We start from the raw sequence: 19,208 nt of genomic DNA, 5'->3' as shown, positions 1-19,208 counted from the left end.
GAGATAAGAGTCTCACGGAATTTCCTGCCCAGGCTGGCTTTGAACCGAGATCTTCAGATCCCAGCCTCCTGAGTAGCTAGGATTACAGGTGTGAGCCACCAGTGCCAGCCTTTCTCTTTACCTTGCTAGCTATGTTTTTTGCCATGCAGAAGCTCTGCAGTTTAATGCCATCCCATTCATCCACACTTTCTTTGATTTAGTGTGTTTCTGGATCTTTATTTAAGAAGTTTTGACCTGTGCCAAAGAACTCTCGTGTATCTCCTATCTTATAATATTTTCAGGGTCTCTGCTCTTACATGGAGGTCTTTGATCCATTTGGAGTTAATTCTGGTGCAGTGTGATATATAAATGTCTAACTCCATGTATAGCCAATTCTTCCAGCACCATTTGTTGAAGATGCTGTCTTTCTTCCATCTGATAATTTTTGCTCTCTTATCAAAGATTAGGTGGACATAGGTGGGTGGGATCATTTCTGTGTCCTCAGGTCTGTTCATGTGCAAGTACCTGAAGAAATGTTCAACATCCCTGGTCATAAAAGAAATGCAAATCAAAACTACATTGAGATTCCACCTCACCCCAGTTAGCATGGCCATTATCAACAAATTTAATAACAGATTCTGACAGAGATGTGGCCAAATGGGAACACTACTACACTTTTGGTTCAATTATAAATTGGTTCAATCACTCTGGAAAGCAGTATGATGATTCTTCAAAAACTAAACATAGAGCTCTCCTATGACCCAGCAATCCCACTCTTGGGCATTTACCCAAACAATCTCAAACAAGGCCACACTAAACTTACCAGTAGAATTATGTTCATTTCAACATTATTTACTGTAGTTAAGATATGGAACCATCCTAGTTGCTCCTCAGTAGATGAATGAATCAAGAATATGTGATATATATACACAATGAGATTATATGCTTCTGTCAGAAAGAATGGCATTGCCTCATTTGTAAGGAAATGGTAAGATTTGAAAAAAGTCATATAAAATGAAGTTAACCAGACCCAAAGAAACACAAGTTTTCCAGTTTCTCTCATTTGTAATAATTGGTACATATCTAGGATAGCCCTAGTAGAGGATCACAATTGCTCTATAACTATGACCATATAAAATGATGCTAATTGAAATCAAACTCCAAGATATGGAAACAAAAGGGTTTTTGGGTTTTTTTTTTAAATGTGCTGTGTTAGTTCTTTTTTCTTTCATTGCCCCCCAGCTTGGTATATCCCCTGTTATCACTGTTTTTGATTTTGTACCTGGTGTCTTGTATATACATTTATCTTATTTGGGGATGGGAAGAGGAATAACAAAATGGTGAGATAAAGGAGAAACTGTGAACCAATGCAACAGTGATATTCAAATGACATTATGTTGGAAATGAACTTTACAGCTGGGGGCAAGGGGAGTTGAGGAAGGAAAGTGGGAGAAAATGAGGGATGGGGTTTCAATGTTCAAAAAGAAATGTACTCATTACCTTACTTGTGTAACTGTAATCCCTCTGTACATCACCCTTACAATAAACTAATATAAAATTAAGAAAATAAACTTACTGAGTTGCTTTCACTATCAGAAAAATAAGTTTAGCATAGCAACTAATTAAGAAATCACATATGACATCTTTAACATATGTCCCTGTTAAGCATCCTAGACAATAATTTCATTAGCATTCCTTTATTAGTTAGGACTATTTAAAATACTGCATATGAAATACTGGTCTGAGATAGTGATGAAAACTTCACTTTGAAGACTAATCACATGTTGAAAAACAATGGCAGTTTCATTGTCATCCAGCCTAAAATGCTGGATTGAAAGAATATGCATGTGCTTTTAATAGTTGGTAAAATTTGCTAAATACATTTGTAGTGAGGTGAAACAAATAGTATATTATCACATGTTTCTAAGGCCAGAACATTTTGTTCCATATTGGTAATTATTGTTTTTTTTTCTTCCAGTGAGCTTGGGTGGTTTGATTGTGATTTTGCTTTTTACTTACTGTGAATAGGTCCTTCCAAATACTTCATCCAATTGCTTTTATCTTGCTTTGTTTGCTTCATGTCTGTCTCTAAATCCAACACATTGTTGATCTTCATTCACATCACATCGACTCAGCATCAATCATTTCCGTTCTTTCCTCCTTATCATCAAGTCTGTCAACCATAATGATCTCTAAATTTGTCTTCTGCTTACACTGTATTCTGCAATTCCCCATCTTTATAAAATTTTACTTCTTTTTTAATACGTTTTTATTGTAAAAATACTGTATAGAGGGGTTACAGTTACATGGGCAAGATAACGATTACATTTCTTATCAAGCATTGCCTCCTCCTTTATTTTTCCCCTACCATCCCTTCCAACCCACCTCCACAACTACACTCCCAGTCTCCCACTGACTAAATTGTAAAGTTTGTTTTTCAACATAGTGTCTTGTACATCTCATTGTTATAATGGGTCAACCTGTGTCCCTTTTTAAGCATTTTGTTTTTTTCCCTTCCCCTCCCCAAATTAGAAAAGTGTATATACAAGATGCAAGGCACCGATATCAAATACAGTGAGAACAAGGATTATATGGTGGGGGAGGAACATACTAAGAAACAAAAAAAATCACATGGTACATTATAAATACATTAGAAACAATAGCAAGAAGAAAAAACCACTTGTGTACATATCTTGGGGTTCATTTCGCTTAACATCATCTTACCTGGTCTTATGCACATAGCTTTTGACCTTTTCTGCTTGTCACGGATGTATACTAGTTATTGCAAATAAGGGAAATCATGGGACCTATGTTTCTTTGGACTTTTACTAGTCTTGAGTTTTAAAGAATTATTGGCTTAAACAACAGGCGTTCCTCTTCTTTCCCTCATTAGATATCAGTCTTAAAAATGTTATTTAAGTTGTCTAATTAAATGGTAATATCAGTGCCTCTTTCAAGTTTACAGTAAAGATTACAGATGCCACATGTGCTGTGCTATTCTTTTCTACCATGTTAGTCATAGTTTATTTTTTCAAGACCATTGGTGGCTATATCATATAAGTATATATGAATATATATAGGAATGAAATGTTTGATAATAATACTGTCATTTTCTTGCTCATTTTCACTTCAATAAATAAAGAATCCCATTCTATTCCAAAGACCATAAATAATCCCCTATTTTCCCTCAGTTTTAATATTGGACACATTTTTTTCATTTCCAAATGTCAATTTAAGTTTTTTTTTTTTAATTTTAAAGATGCTGTACAGAGGGGTTACAGTTACATGAGTAAGGCAATGAGTACATTACTAGTGGATCATTGTTACCCTTTCCCTTCCTTGGTGTTGTCCCGCTATCCCTTCCCTCCTCCTTCCTCACCTCTCACACTCCTCCCATGTCCCCTCCCATCATCCCCCCCCACATTCCCCCCCCCCCAACCACCCGAGGTTGTAAAGTTCGTTTTCAATGTACTGTCCTGTGGGTATCCTTGTTGCAATTGGTCATCCTGTGTCCTTGTTTCAGAGTTTTGTTATTCCCCTTCCCCTCCTCAGATTAGGAATATGCATATACAAGATGCAAGGCACCAAAATCAAGTACAGTGACAACAGGGGATACGCCATAGGGGAAAGAACAGACAAAGGAAACAACAACAAAATAAAATAAAATCACATGGTACATATGAAAAATAAAATCCAGGTTATCAGTATTGGTGCCACTCTCCCTTGTGCCCATAATGAACTTGAATAAGTGGTCATAGGATTCTTCTCAACTGAGTGGGATTGTGATATTACCTCTTTCCAACTTTGCCCTTCTCTCTATGGCTCTATTCTTTGATTTTATGTCAAATTGGTTCCCTTAAGGCTCCCTCACCTAAAGCTGTGTGTAGTTCTTCTCTCTCCTTTAGTTCTAATTTCTGCTTACAGACATCAGAAAAGTCTTCATTTTTACCTTATATAAAACACCAATTCTGTATGTTTCACTCTAGTACATTCTCATGCTCTTGTGCTACTAGATTTTTTTTTTCTGTAGCACAGTACTACTTGACATAAGCTATTTGTTTTTTGTTTATCTCTCTTCACTGGAAGTAGAGTTCATGAGAGCAGGGACATTGCCTGACATCTTCATTGAGATATTGTCAGTGCCTACTACACAACCTGACACATGTAATAAAGTGGGTATGCTTCAATAAAGACACCCTGTCAGTAAGAAAAAAACAGTAAAGACTGTCAAATATTTGATATATGAAATAACAAATAAACTCCTTTCAGTAGCCTGAAAATCATACTGCCAACTTGATTTCTACACAGAATTTTGTGGTAATTTTTAAGTTACTTTTACAATTGTTACGACTTTCCCTTCTTCAGACACCCTGAAAGCGCTTAATTTCTTTTAGTGCGGTTGTTGGTGTTGTTACTGCTGTTGTTTTGTCTTGTTTCATAGTTTGCTCAAATTCTTCATCACTTTAATGGCACTGGTAAGTTTCAAATAGTACTGAGGTATTTCATTCATGTCTAATTAAATTAACAAGGTTAGGATATACTTTCTTGATTGCTTGTTTGATTTCTCTAAATTTACCTTACTCTTTCTCAGAAAGAATGCTTCTGGAAACAGTGGAGTTTGTATTGATGCGAGAGAATAATCAAGATTTGTGGTATTCATATACCACATTGTTGGATGGAAACTTCTCTGTTCAATTAAAAATAGAATTAAAAAATAAAATAAAATTTAATTTTAAAAAGAATGATTCTGAATAGTATTCCATGGCTTCATTAAATGTCCTCATTTATATACTAAGAAGTTCTGAAATTTTCTGACACATGAAATCCTTGCTTATTATTGCATTGTCAAAGAATCAAGTCAACCTTTTGTATCTCCCAGAACTCATTTAAGAAGAGAGTTAGAGAGAATTAGAGGAGAGAAGGTGACAATGTAAAACTATGGCTAATTCTTGAAAGTTATCACATTATGTTTTCATTTAGATATCTTCGTGTTGCCTCAAACTTAATATTAATGACTCCTTTAAGTAAGTAATTTTTTTCCTTATCTTCCTTTTCCACATTTTATTAGCATCAATTAGTTGTCCAAGACAATTTCATTTAGACATGTCCATTTGCATATACAATGCACCTAGATCAAATTTACCTCCTCCATCTTTCTCCTTCATCTCTCTACCCCCTTCCAAACCTTTCATCATTCAGAATCCAACAATTCATGTTGGCCATTTTTGCTTTTATTTCATATTTTCTTTCCACATTAAATTGTTTGGCCCCGTGTATACTTCCCATGTCATCCTTTTCTATTTCTGTTACCAAAAAATGCCCACTTTAACTGCTTGCCATTTCAATCAAAATACAATCATTTGATTATAATATTCTATTTTCTTTTCTATGTCTATACAGAGCTCTGTCATTTTAACTCTCTACTGCCACTATCAAACCTTTGATTATTATGAATGTGCATTAATATCCAGTTTCCCTTCCATTACAGCATGAAATTGATGTTGCTTTTGTTATCACCTGCTAGATCGCTTATAGTTTCTTCAGAATTCTAATTATACTGTCAACACATGACTTGATGGCAGGAATGAGAGAGAGCAAAAAGAAGTTGGGAAACAAAGATCGTCAGCATAAAAGAAAGATACTTTAGTTCAAGTACTGCTTTACAGATTGTGAAATTCCTTGCTTGTTATTTAAATACTTAACACCTCAGATTACTTGTCAAAGGAAATATAGTGCATGTTTTCCTATGTCTCACCAATTATATAAGCATGGAAGTATCAACAAATGCATTCGCAGTATGTCATGTCACTTATAACACCTTGAGCATTTAGAGTCCTATAAATTCTTGGTTTTTGTTCTTGGAAGCTTACTGGTATAACAGTTAGTGTGCCAAGAACTCTTTTCCTCCACACACATTTTATATTACTGACTGGGAGTATGCCAGAATATCCCGATTTACCTGTAGTGCATTCCAAGGTAGTTCTGCACAAAAGATAAAAATGATATCACTCTTTCAAAAGAAAGCCAATGCTGACTTGGATTGCTGTTGCTGTATTTTGGAAGCAAACAGCAGTGTTTGAAACACTGTGTTTTTGAATGTTGTTCTTTATTTTGCCTTAATTGTTTCAAACCTGCTCTGAGTTAACCAGCAGTGATGCACAGGGAATCGATGGTAATCCTCTCTTACCATCGGCAGAGGATTCCAGCAGCTTCTCATCAGTTAAAGACTTACACAGAACTGAATGTCCATTAGCTGGGACACTAACCAAAAGAGCATGGGGGAAATGGCAGAAAAATATCCTCTGGACAATTACCAATCACTGATGAAACTGTGAAACTGTGCCAAGAACTCAATCTTTGAGCCCTCCAAGAAAAGACAAGAGGTAGGTTTTATTCATTCAAATATTTTAGGTCTGCATTTGGACTGAAATAAAAATTAAGATTTGACTACATTTTAGAACACTTGCTACCCTTCAATTTCCTCAGACCTGCTTAACTTCTTGGCACTGAATTTTATAATGAATTGTGTGAATCTTATGCCATTATTAGGCAAATTACACAGGGACCTCAGCATAATGGGGTATAACACTCAAGATATGGATCTGCTTTAAAATTAATTTTATTTGAAATAGCATCCAGCATGTTCACTAAATTAAGGCATTTTCTCTTTAGGCATTGTGCTTAGTGACATGGCATGAATATTACCCATGCTTATTTCTAATCCTGTCTACCTATTACAGACTTCAATAATCACTTATGGGATTTTTCTTTATTTGACCCCAATGCAGTTTTATAATCATTTGTAATCATTTGCAAATCAGTGCTAGGGCATCTCCTAGTATCAGTTGAAACTGACATCTTAAGACAAAACATGCTTGCCGTTCCTGGGCAAAACGCCCATTCTTTCTAATCGAAACAGGGGCTTTACTTTTCTACACTAGATAGATCATGTTGAATCAGTAACATATACCAGAATGTGAATTGTACACTCTGTGCTGTGATACATACACCAACATTCATCTACTTAAATAGCAACATTTGCTTGAAATCTAGCTCACAATGCCTATTTGAACATTGATTGTTGGACTGAGGGCAGTTCGCCCTACTCCAGCCATCGAGCCTTAGAGATTGATTCACTTTTGTACTTCTGCATCACATATCTTGGCTTTGATCATATTTACTGGTCCATGTTGCTAAGGTCTCCAGATGCTAAGATACAAAATTCAATTTTTATCATACTTAGAGTATTTAGAAATATCTCCTCAGCATACAGTAATTGGGCATACTTTAGCACTGAAGACAGAGGAAATTAATCTGATATTATATCTGAATTCAAGGAATCTACTTTTCCAGAGGGAGGTTGAAATTTGTATACTAATAACAGTACAGATATCGAAGAGGTGAAAAAGTACAATTAAAACCATATGTTATCACTGCAACAGTCCACAGTAAAGTAGTATCAATTGCTTTGAAAAATCATAAGATATGCTAATATTTTCACAAATTTCATAGCGTGCTCTTCGTAGCTATCAGATGTCTTTCCCCACAATTTTCTTTGCATTAGTTAGTTGTAAAAGGGGTGTTATTTTTACATGTCTACATGTGCATATATGTACCTTGATACATTTCCTAACTACTTTCTTCCTCATAATCAACATAATTCAAACCTTTCAAACTAGTTGGTATAACTCTGAAATCACTAAGTAAAAAATTTGTCAATAACACTTGTCCAATTGAAGCAAAAATTTTCCTTGAGGTATCAAGCAAAGTGTACTTGAGGGAACACAAACTTCAGAAGGGACCAAATCAGTGTCTGTGAGAAACAGGCTTATGTTTACATATGCAAAGTGGAAAGCATTGTTATTGTACAAAGTAATTTCCTCTCAGCTTTTCTGAACCCCAGACTTTTTCAATTCCCTATCTTCTCTCATGAATATATTGTGAAGTATTAGGCATCCAAAGCTGTTTTCAGATCCCATAGAAGTATTCCTGACGTAGTCTACTATCATTTTCTTCTTTTATTTCTTGTTCTCATACCTTTTAGGGGGAGATTAACAATGCTCCGAGGCCTTTGGCATTGCTAAAGAGAAAGTTTTAAGCTAACAAACATTGTTTATGTTATTTTACAATGCTTCCCTTCTTGAGCTTATTGTGTAGAACAAATAACACATTTCAGGAAATAATGCGTCTGTTACTTAACAGTTATTTACTGATAATAATTGATATAAAATGCTTCTGATATGTAAAAAAGAGAACATATGAACGTCTCTGTGAAGCTGGCATTTACATTTAATGACACCCAACATAAGTTATACACAGTATAGTGTGTCAGGAGTGTAGTGAATAGAGGTAGAATTGGCTACAGGATGAGAAAAGAGCATGGATATGCTGTATTAAAATGTTTTGGTATTTACTCTGCATTTAATGACAAATGACAAAAAATTTTCAACAGTACAGTGGTTTATTTCATTTTAAAATATTACTTTGACTTTTGTGGCTGTTTGACTTTTGCTGTGAGAATGTTTTTTTGAAGGAGAGTTAGACTAGAGATGGAAGCTCACACACCTTTCTATCTGGGGCTGACTTTGACCCATGATATTCTGGGTGTCAGTATTTCTGAGTAGGTAGAATTACAGATGTGAAACACCAGTTCCTGGTAAGAATGATACATGACAGCATAATTAAGTATCCGTTGCAATTCTAGTAAGAGACATTGGTTCTCTAGGATCAGGCAGCACAACTCAAGATATTGTTAAAATGTACAGAAGAGATTTGGTGGTATGTTGACAATGAGGACACTCCCACAGAATGCATTCAAGGTTGAGTGCCAGACAATAGCTTCAACAACTAGGTACATTTTAGTAACAACAAAATTTGTTCCTGGTTTGACCATACTGAGCTTGAACTCATTAAGAAATATGAATGGGAGATACTAAATAGGCAGATCAACATATAGACCTATACCTCACAGAAGTACCATGTTAGAGGAAAAAGTCTAGAAATCATACACACACACACACACACACACACACATACACACACACAATACATATATATATATATATATATATATATATATATGTATGTTAGTAAATTCTTCAACACTGAATAATGTCACCTTTAGAGAAATTGTATCATTCAAAATTAGACTTTTTTGAGAGTTTCAAGTGTCTTAAAAACCATTAGGCCAGGATGCAGGTATAAACCAGAGCTAACCTTTGTAAACTGTGACTGCCATTGGAAAATACATAAACATGGAAGATGTAAGCCAGAAACATGGTGAAAAAGCAGTCAGTGAGGAAGGAAGAAATAGCAAGAAATCTGATGTCACAGGGGCCAAATGCTTTTGACAAGTCAATTGCTTCTCTAGTATTTATTCTATCCATTGATACATTTTGACAGCACCATGAATATTTTCCTCATCACAATTATCATTGTAGAAATCAGGTCATTTGTGATCATTTTTCCCAAACATGAAAACAGTGTCCAGCATTTGGCTGGCAATATGCCAACCTTGGTTGAATAAAGATATGATGATAGAAGTGAAACAGTATCCACTGAAGTTAGTGGATCTGAGATCATCAGTGTACTTACCAGGAATAATTTTGGTAGGAATAATTTTGGTGGAACAGCAGGAAATTGAGTCAATTTGTATTTAGAAGAGATGTGAAGTAAAGAAAGGGAAGACAAAAATCTGATAGCTCTTTTAAAGTTGGCTGTGAGCCATTAGTGTAATGGGCACCTGTTTTCGATTGTTCCTTTGGGTCCTTGGGAAGTGTCAGCATCTGATAGCTCTTTCTGAATAATTTTTCTAAAGACGAGCAGGTATGCTTCATGGAAGAGATTTAAATGGTAGTAAGGTGGTTTCACGTATATTGTATATTTCATCTAGAATTTGTAGAATAGTTTAAGAATGTTACATTTAATTTAGTAACACAATCAGATTTTATCCTATGTCAAATTGTAATATTTCAGCAAAGTATTTTATGTGTTCCACTTTGTGCTTAAAGCCTTATAAGTGAAAAAATGAAATTAACAAAGTTGTGTGATTTGTTCAGTCCTTTGTCAGACTAGTAAGCATCTATTTTTACTGTGCTTGGATTAATAACTATGACTTTCAAGATGCTTCATTCCATTTATCATTGTTGTTGATGACAATTTATTTATATTACTCAGGGCCTTTATATCAAGCACTGTATGGACCATTTTATTTTAGAAATCAGTGTTGGGATATGTTATAATTCTTTTTAAATTTTTATTGTAAATGTGATGTACAAAGGGGCTACAGTTACATATGTCAGGTAATGAGTAAATTTCTTTTTGAACAGTGTCACCTCTTCCATCATTTTCTCCCAGTTTTTCTGTCATGACCCCACAAGTTGTATACCTTATTTACAGCATAGTGTCTAGTGTGTAACATTGAATAATTAGATTACCTTTGTCTTGCCATTTCTGTGCTTCCCCTTCCCCTCCTGAAATCACATAAACTTACACACAAGACAAAACTTGCAGAAAACAAAAACAGCAACAAGGGAGAAATATTAAAAATGAAGATCAAGGTAGCAAAAAACCCACTTGTTTCTATTTCTTGGAATTCATTTTAGTAAACATCATTTTATATGATGATATGCACATAGCTATTGAGCCTTTGTAATACATTATAATTCGAGTGGAATGTTTCCTTTTCTTCTCATAGTATCACTGGATCTATGTCTCTTATCATCCATGGATGTTCAGAAATCAGAACTGAATCTATGGTAGTATTCATTTATTTTCCATTAAAATTATCTCTAATTATCTATGCATTTTGACTTTTTGTGAAAATTTTCCAAATCTTCTCTGATAACACAGAGGATTTATTTCCATTTCAATCATAATCACTTATAGGGACATTATTGGGCATTCCAGTATTGCCATTTTAAGTAGGTTAAATTTCTTCCAGTCCAGGAGCATGGATTTCCATTTCCTTAAATCTTCAAAAATTTTTTTGTCTTTCTTTTTTTATTTTATTTTATTTTTTTAATTTTTTTTAAAATTTTTATTTATTTTTTATTGTGAAAATACTGTACAGAGGGGTTACAATTACATGGGCAAGATAATGAGTACATTTCTTATCAAGCATTGTTGCCTCCTCCTTTGTTTCCCCTTCCCATCCCTTCCCATCCTCCCCCCACACCCCCCACCCAGTCCCCCCCCCACCCCCCCCCACCAAAGTTGTAAAGTTCGTTTTCAACATAACAACTTGTACTTCTCATTTGGGTAATAGCCTCAAAAAAAGGGAGCTCTTAAAGGATTCATTTCATTGGAATTAATGTGAAGACTCCCTCATTGATGGATATCCTTCAAAACAGATTGCTTTGTTTACTGCATTCAAGAGTATACAAGAGAATTATTTATTCAAGAATATGATTTAGAAGCTGAAAACATGCTTGTTTAATGTAAACCACACAAAGAAAACAACCTGAAATAAACCACTGGTGTTGAACTGAGTTTACAAAAACTGGGAGTCATCTTTGCTTAGCTTCTATAGAGATTTCAATTTGGAATGCTAGTTTCACAATGAAAACTATTGTAAGGTATACAGTATTTTGTTTCTTTAATTAATATTATTTTTATCTTAAAGTAGTTGTAAAAAGGAGTTTCAATTCAGCATTCGTCATTTTATCTGCTTTATTTTAAAATATCATTGTATGCGTGACAACAAATGGTTACTATGTCAATTGTTGAAACAAATGTGGATGAGATCACATAGAATATATAGGGAACAGTATATTGTCCTCAGAGAAAGAATGTAGCTTAGGAAGCTTTATTAATAGAGTGAAATTTCCAGAATAAACAAGTTGAGTTAGGCAAACCATCAAAACAAAGCCTGAACCTAATATTTATTACATTCCAGAACTAGTTTTTGCTTCCAAGGAATTACAGTTAATTTATGTATATGACTTAAACCAGATCATTTTTTGCAAACAAGAGAAAAACAGTCCTAATGAAAGAGGCTAAGAAGGACTCTAATTTTTTTTCACTGAAATAAGATTAAATTGATGTGGAAATTGTGACAAGGGGCAATCTTTGACTGAGAAAATAGACATTCAACAAGAGAATATCTGCCTTGATCTAGAACTTCTCAGCCTTAGAACTAAGGAAAGTAAATCTCTCATGTATTTAAGATTATGGTGTTTTGTTGAAGCATCCTGAGCAAACAGATACTTTTTTAAAATTTTATTTATTTATTTTTTATTCTTTTTTTATTGTGAAAATACTGTACAGAGGGGTTACAATTACATGGGCAAGATAATGAGTACATTTCTTATCAAGCATTATAGCCTCCTCCTTTGTTTCCCCTTCCCTTCCTCCCCTCCCCCCCTCCGTTTCCCACCCAACCCTCCCCCTCTACCAAAGTTGTAAAGTTCGTTTTCAACATAACGACTTGTACATCTCATTGTTGCAATGGGTCCACCTGTATCCCTGTTTAAATGATTTGTTTTTTCCCTTCCCCTCCACAAATTATACCGACATCAAATACAGTGAAAGCAGGGGTTATTTTTGAAAGCACATTCTGTATCACAATTCTTAGTCAAGGTTGTGTCCAGAGGGCAGCATCACTGCCCTCTTCCAACAGAATCCCATAGAAAGTCAAGAAAGCCTTTCTACATGAAAACTAAGCTTTTGCCCCAGTACAATCTATGCCTCTCAATACGATGGCAATTCTGCCATAAATTTCATATATAATTATTCACTATCGATTAGATGGGCCAGATACATTTTGTCCAGGAAGCTCTTTTGTGTTGTTTGTAAACATATGGAAACTGAGATAAATGAGTGGATACTCTGCATTATCCTGACAGTGAATTTTACTTGAATTGCACCCCAAAAAATAGCAAAATTTAATGTTATGAGATGTGACATGCAGATTATACTATATCAAATGCAAACTGTATGGGATTCATTTACAATACATGAAGTGGTTCAAATGCTGCTGTCATTTTGAGTTATTTTCAAATATAAATTTTAGCTCCAGATATTACCTTGGAGGAAAAAAGAAATTCTCATTTCAAATTGGTACACATTATCCTTGAACCTAATTTTTCTGCCAAGTAGTGATCCCTATGCTTTCTTTAACATCATATTATTTATCAAGTTGTTTCTGAGCAAGGTAAAATGATAAAACGTTTGGTGTATAAGAGTTACATGGATTGCAAAATATTGGTCCCACATAAAATGGCATGCTATTTTTATCTTCTTCATTCGGGGAGATGATTTATGAATTTCCTTTCTGAAACCCTCTATACTTTCTTATTTTTAATAGAACTTAGTGAATTTATAGTAAGCTATGGGAGAAACCATCTTAAAAATTCAGCTGTTGAATCAAGTTTTTCACTGTGGATGATGCATTATCATCCTGCAGGGATCAGAAACGGGAAAAGGATTCCATAACAAAAAATTCAAATCCTAGCTATATGTCATAAATTAGAGATTAAAATTATGGATACTGATTGTTCTCAACCAGGTTAAATGATAAATATCAGTAGAGTAGATGTGAAATTTAATCAGCATTCTTATCTCTCCTCCCCAGCAGTTCCTATAAAAGGATTTGTCTCTGTATTGTCCTTTACATTTATATTAGGAAATGCCAAATTCTGAAGTGAGGGTTTCCAGGACAATCTGATGTTCCCTACTTATCTCTTGATATATAGTCTCTAGAAGATAACAGTAAACCCAGAAAAGTTAAAAAAATTTGAGCATAGAAATACCTATTAAGCTGTGGATGATAATAAGGGTGAAGGGGGTATGTGGGCTGAAGAGTATGGATGAGCTCAAGTGTGAAAAGACAAAGTATGAAACATTTTTTCCTTTTGTATATGTACTTTGTTAGTTCCTTGACAAAACTTATAGTTTATTCATGAGAGTACTTATCTGGAAATTGAGTCTATGACAGATAACTGTCAACTTCATTATTGTACCCTCTTTGCATCTTTACAGATTATACATCTATTGTGGGAATAGAGGCGATGCTAGGACATTTATCTTGTTCTATCCAGTCAGCAAACAGAATCTCAGAATACAAAGTGTTCGCTTGTAGGTTAAAATAAAAGCCCTTTAATATAGTTTTTCTTCATCATCTCGTAGTAGTGTAGACTATTTTACATGAGAGCAATATAACATCATTGCTATTATAAAAATCAGTGATAGCATGACATGAAATTTAAAATAAATCATAGCAATCTATTCTACTTTTTCATTTTATGTTGACTTCCTTTGATTAGAGAACACATAGATATTTGCTTTTGGATGAACATTGTGTGGTGTGCACTGCACCTGGGAGAATGAGAGAAATCATTAGTGGTTGCCTTCAAATAACTTGCAGTCCAATGAAAGACTTAAGAAATGACTCTAAGGACTGGGATGTACCTCAGTGGCAAAACCTTTGCCTAGCAAGTGCAATATCCTACGTTTGAAAAACCAGTACAAAAAATAAAATTAAAACACATACAAATATTTAAAAATAAAGAAATGATTTTAGTAATATAAAATAAAAACTAAAATAATACCTTAAGAAAAGTATAGAGTCTGTTCCAGAACAATTTAGAATAAAATATTGCATCTAATTGAGATAATTAAGGATGAGGCTCAAGTAAGAAGAATGCCTTGAATATATCTATTCTTCTTAAGTCAATTTTCCCATGCCTAGTTTGAATACAGGATTTTTCAGATGATGTTACTCTCAAGAGGTATGTTTGAGAAGAGAGAAGGTCATTTAACACAGGAACACAATTATACAAGCTGTTCAAGGCTAAGCAAAGGAAAATTATGTGTTACAAAATTTTAATATGTATAATATAATGAGCATAATTTAGATCTCATAAGTACAGACCAAGCTAGTCTCTCCCCTACAGCTAGAGAAATAAAAATTTTCATAAATAGAATTCTGAATGTGTCATTATGTGCTTTATTTTTCCTTTTGTATTCTGGCAAAAATTCCCCAAATCTTAACATGCTTCTAATAGCCTTTTGATCAGATCATTTTTTTCCCTTTCTAACTTCTCACTAAATATTGCTGACTTAAAATTACTCAAGCACAGCTAAATCACCACCTTTCTATTGGTCCTTACTAGGTTTTCTATAAATCCAGTTATCAATTCTGTGAGCAAATTTCTTATGGAATGCTCAGTATAGTTTGTAAAAATTAAATTATCCAACCAATAATAACTATCATTTACCCAGTAATTTTTATTGACCAGGTGCTTTAATAATTTTAAGGCATGTTTACTGAGTAGATGGTGTGAACAAATGAGTATATCAATTAATGAAATTAACAAACACATTATCAATTAGCAAGACAGATGTCATCAAGTTTTAACTTCACAATTCTTTTGAAATTATTATTAGTATTAGTATTAATTGCTATTTTAATTCTCAAGTTAAAATAACATCAACTGCTGGAATTTCTGGCTTGTCTCTCAAATAGATGACAACATTCAGAAAATTCAATGGTCCATTAATCATCATTGGGTATTACTACGGAAAATAGAGTAGCTGACACATATTTTGTGTATTAAAAGACCATCACGTCCCTATTTACTTAGGCATATATTTGTTTATGGTATGTATACAAATGTATGATATACATATATATATATATAATTTGTATCATTTTACATATGAGAGAAATATATTATCACTCCATATATATATATATATACATATATATATATATATCCATATGGCACATATAAACATTAGAAGGATTTACTGTTACATTTAGGTTATGGGAGTAGAAACAAAGACACAGGTGACTTAAATAATACCTCATAAGTATTCTAGGTGTTGAAATTTGAAAAAAGAGAGGGCTTCCCTCCATCACCCTAGTCCTACTAAACACTTTTCACGAAGTACTTGACTACTATCATACATTTAGGGACATTTTATTTATTTTTCCCTTAGTACTCATACTTTTATTCATGTGATTAGCCAGTCCTAAGTTTTATGGGCTCTGATTCCATTTGTGTTTACCCTTCGTCATAGTAAAGCAAAAACTACTACATCCCAGTTCTACAATTCAGTTTGCTACTCTAAAGCAGAAGACGTGTCCAGGGGGAGGAAGTTTGTGCGCTTTTCCCCTCTAATACAAACAAATGTGCTCAGAATGTGCTTCAAGGGAGGCATTAAAGTCTTAGAAGAAGGAAACTGGGAAAGGAAGGTGGAAATCACTGCAAGACCAATTGTTTTCTTGCGAACTTCCTGCCTCTCCATTCTACCAGAAGAGATGACCCAGGAGAGTAAACCTCCACATTAGCTCTCCCAATGGTCCTAAGACACCAAGTACTGCACATAAACCAACACCCAGCACCCGACAGAAACAAACATTGCAGGACTATTTCCCTCCTCCCTCAGGATGATCCACGCCTCTCTCCCTGTCCTGCTGATATGCTCTGGCTTTTAGTTCACTTTGACAGAAGTCAGAGACAACGAACAGACTGGGGAATTGGGAGAGATTTCTGTCTCTTGCTCATGCTCTGTACGAACAGAACAACCTGTTCTCAAAATGAGCCAGCTTGGGGTCTGGCAGGCACATTTCAATTGATGGCTCCCAGAGTATGAACTCCTTTCCATTTTTACATTGTAAGACATGAGATTCAAAAATCTCTTGATGGTGTTTCAGAGAGAGGGGGGGGGGGCAAAATAGCCAGAGAGAAAAGGGAAGCTTGTCCTGTATGTGGGGTTCTAGAATCCCTTTGAGAGGAAGAGGCTAGTCACTACCTAGAGAATGGTTACCAGGGCAACTTCTTCTTCCTAAGCCAGAGCGTTGTAAATCAGCTGACATTTGAACGAATGCCGGCTGTCTGGGTCAGGTTCTAAGGGAACTGCCTCTTCCAGGTGTTTTGCAGATGCTGAGTCCTCAGTCAGGGGACGAAACACAGCCCAGAGCCGATCGTGCAATCCCAGCCGGGTCCTAACTGACCTGGATTGGTCCTGGGTCCATAGTGACGACCAGCATGATGGTGAAGCCTGTGAGCAGGCCCAGGTACTGGATGGTAAAGGGGATCAGGATGATGCCCTTCGTTTCATCCTCCTGCCAGTAGAGAAGTGGCTGCCCGCCGGGATGCCAAAGCCAGACCCATGTAGCAGCAGCAGGCAAAGAGGAAATTGAAGAAGAGATGCTCATGTCAGCCCTGAGCAGGATGACAAAGTCTCCCAGCTTGTGTAGAGTGGCCACTGAGGGGCTGAAGTCTTGAAACACGGACACGGTGAAGGAGGTGATGATGGCCAGACTAGCAATAAAACTGTAGCCTCCATCGCTGAGGGTGATCACCCAGGCTAGAGTACCAATATCATAATAGAGAACACCGTTCAGCCAGTAGCAGGCTCTTAGTGATGCCTTGCAGGTCCTGTACGCAGAGGGAGCCTAGGATGACCTTCTCATCCAGGCCAGGGCCCTTGCCATCCAGCCCGCCATCGCAGGGCTGAGGGATCACATGGGCCACATACTCATTCTGCAGCTTTTCGGTCACATCCTCTTCCCGGTGTTTCTTGGAAGGAAGCATTTCAGAGGTATGTCCGTGATGATATTCATTTTTTGGCATAAGGAATTCTTCAAAATTTTCTCTGTGGAAAAGAAGAGGTAGAAGTCCCCAAATACCATCGTAGAACTGGAGCCATAATAATCTTCCAGTGAGTTGAAACCAAAAGCCTCTGGGATGAGCTGGAAGAGCGCGTTAGAGAACAGCATTCCAATGGACATGACGATGAAATGACTGAGTATGCACACGGCTGAAAATCGCTTTCTCCATGCCCGGCAGAACGAGAACTCCTAGAAGAGAGGCCAGGTTAATCCGTGAAACACTGAGGAAACCAAAGCCCCATACTTCAATGGCACTCTGTTTACCCTCTTCGGTCTGCTCATTCTCATTCTCTTGGTTCTCAGAGGCACAGGCTCGGGGAATCCAGTTGGTGGAGAATGGTGGCACAGAACTCCTAGAACTCACTCTGCCCGATCTGGGACAGTTGGTTGAAATTACAACCAGCAAAGAGATCTCTAAAACTAGTGCATGACGACAAGTTCTTATGTCCCTACCCAGGCTTGGTGACATTCTCCTGGCCTACTCCCACATCCAGGTGGTTGAGCAGGGCCTTCAACTGTGGCAAGGTGACACTGTCACTTTCACCATAACACTACATGAGGTCTTCGAGGAAAGATGCAGCCCTGACTAAGGGAACTCTCTCAGAAGAGTCCTGAGCATGGGGAGCAGGTTGCTGTAGGCTCAGCAAGGCCAGCACAAAATAGCGAGGAAGGGCTGGGCAAAAATGCTTCATGGTGAGGAGATGCACCATGGCTGTTACCATTACATAGACACTGCTTGAATTTCCACACTGCTGCTTACAAAACGAAGAAATAGCACTGGGCAAGTTGCTCAGTCTCTTCCACTTCACTTTGTTTCATCCATTACAAAGGTGCAGCAATGGCACTGGTTTCTCATGAAGATTGAGTGGCTTAAGCCATGGCCAAGCTTTCACTGAGTACCTGAACTAATGCCCTCAGAATCTATTCTTAACAGCCAGGCATGGGGGTGCACATCAGTCATCTCAACACCTGGAGGTTGATGCAGGAGGATCTCAAATTTAAGACTAGCCTGGGCTACACAGTAAAACCTCGGGTGTATATGCATGCTTGCATACATGGGAATGTGTGTATGTATACACTGAGATAAACAAACAAATGAATAAATAAATAAATTCTGCTGTCATTATGTAACAAAGGTTCCCCAGCTCTGGCTCTCAGCCCAAACATAAAACTGTTGATGAACTTGCTAGAAAAAACTCTGGCTAATTTTACTTTTTTTTTTTTGATGCCAGTGTTGGGTCTTAAACTCTGGGTCTGGGCACTATCCTGAGCTTCTTTTTGCTACCACTTCAGCCACAGCTCTTCTTCCACCTTTTTTGGTGTTTAATTGGAGATAAGAGTCTCATGGGCTTTACTACCCTGGCTGGCTTCAAAACATGATCCTCAGGTCTCAGCCTCCTGAGTAGCTTGGGTTACAGGTATAAGACACCAGCATCTGGGTAACTTTATTTTACCTTAAGCTATTACAGTACTGTAGCACACATATCACATAGGTATTCTAACATAATATAACCATGGACAGTGGGTACTGGTAGCTCATGCCTGTATTCCTAGGTACTGAAGAGGCTGAGATCTAAAGATGAGCATTTCTTATCCCTAATTGCCAAAA

At 36.2% G+C, this 19,208-nt stretch overlaps 1 pseudogene; it reads right to left on the bottom strand.

Moving 5' to 3' along the window:
• Nucleotides 1-5,896: 5,896 nt before the first annotated feature.
• On the bottom strand, nt 5,897-18,291 carry LOC122097115 (annotated as a pseudogene).
• Between the last annotated feature and the right edge of the window lie 917 nt (nt 18,292-19,208).

The sequence above is a fragment of the Dipodomys spectabilis genome, unplaced genomic scaffold (assembly GCF_019054845.1).
Source record: "Dipodomys spectabilis isolate Male_0828 unplaced genomic scaffold, ASM1905484v1 ptg000414l, whole genome shotgun sequence".
Lineage (NCBI taxonomy): Eukaryota > Metazoa > Chordata > Mammalia > Rodentia > Heteromyidae > Dipodomys > Dipodomys spectabilis.
This window is presented reverse-complemented; position numbering and strand designations above follow the sequence as displayed.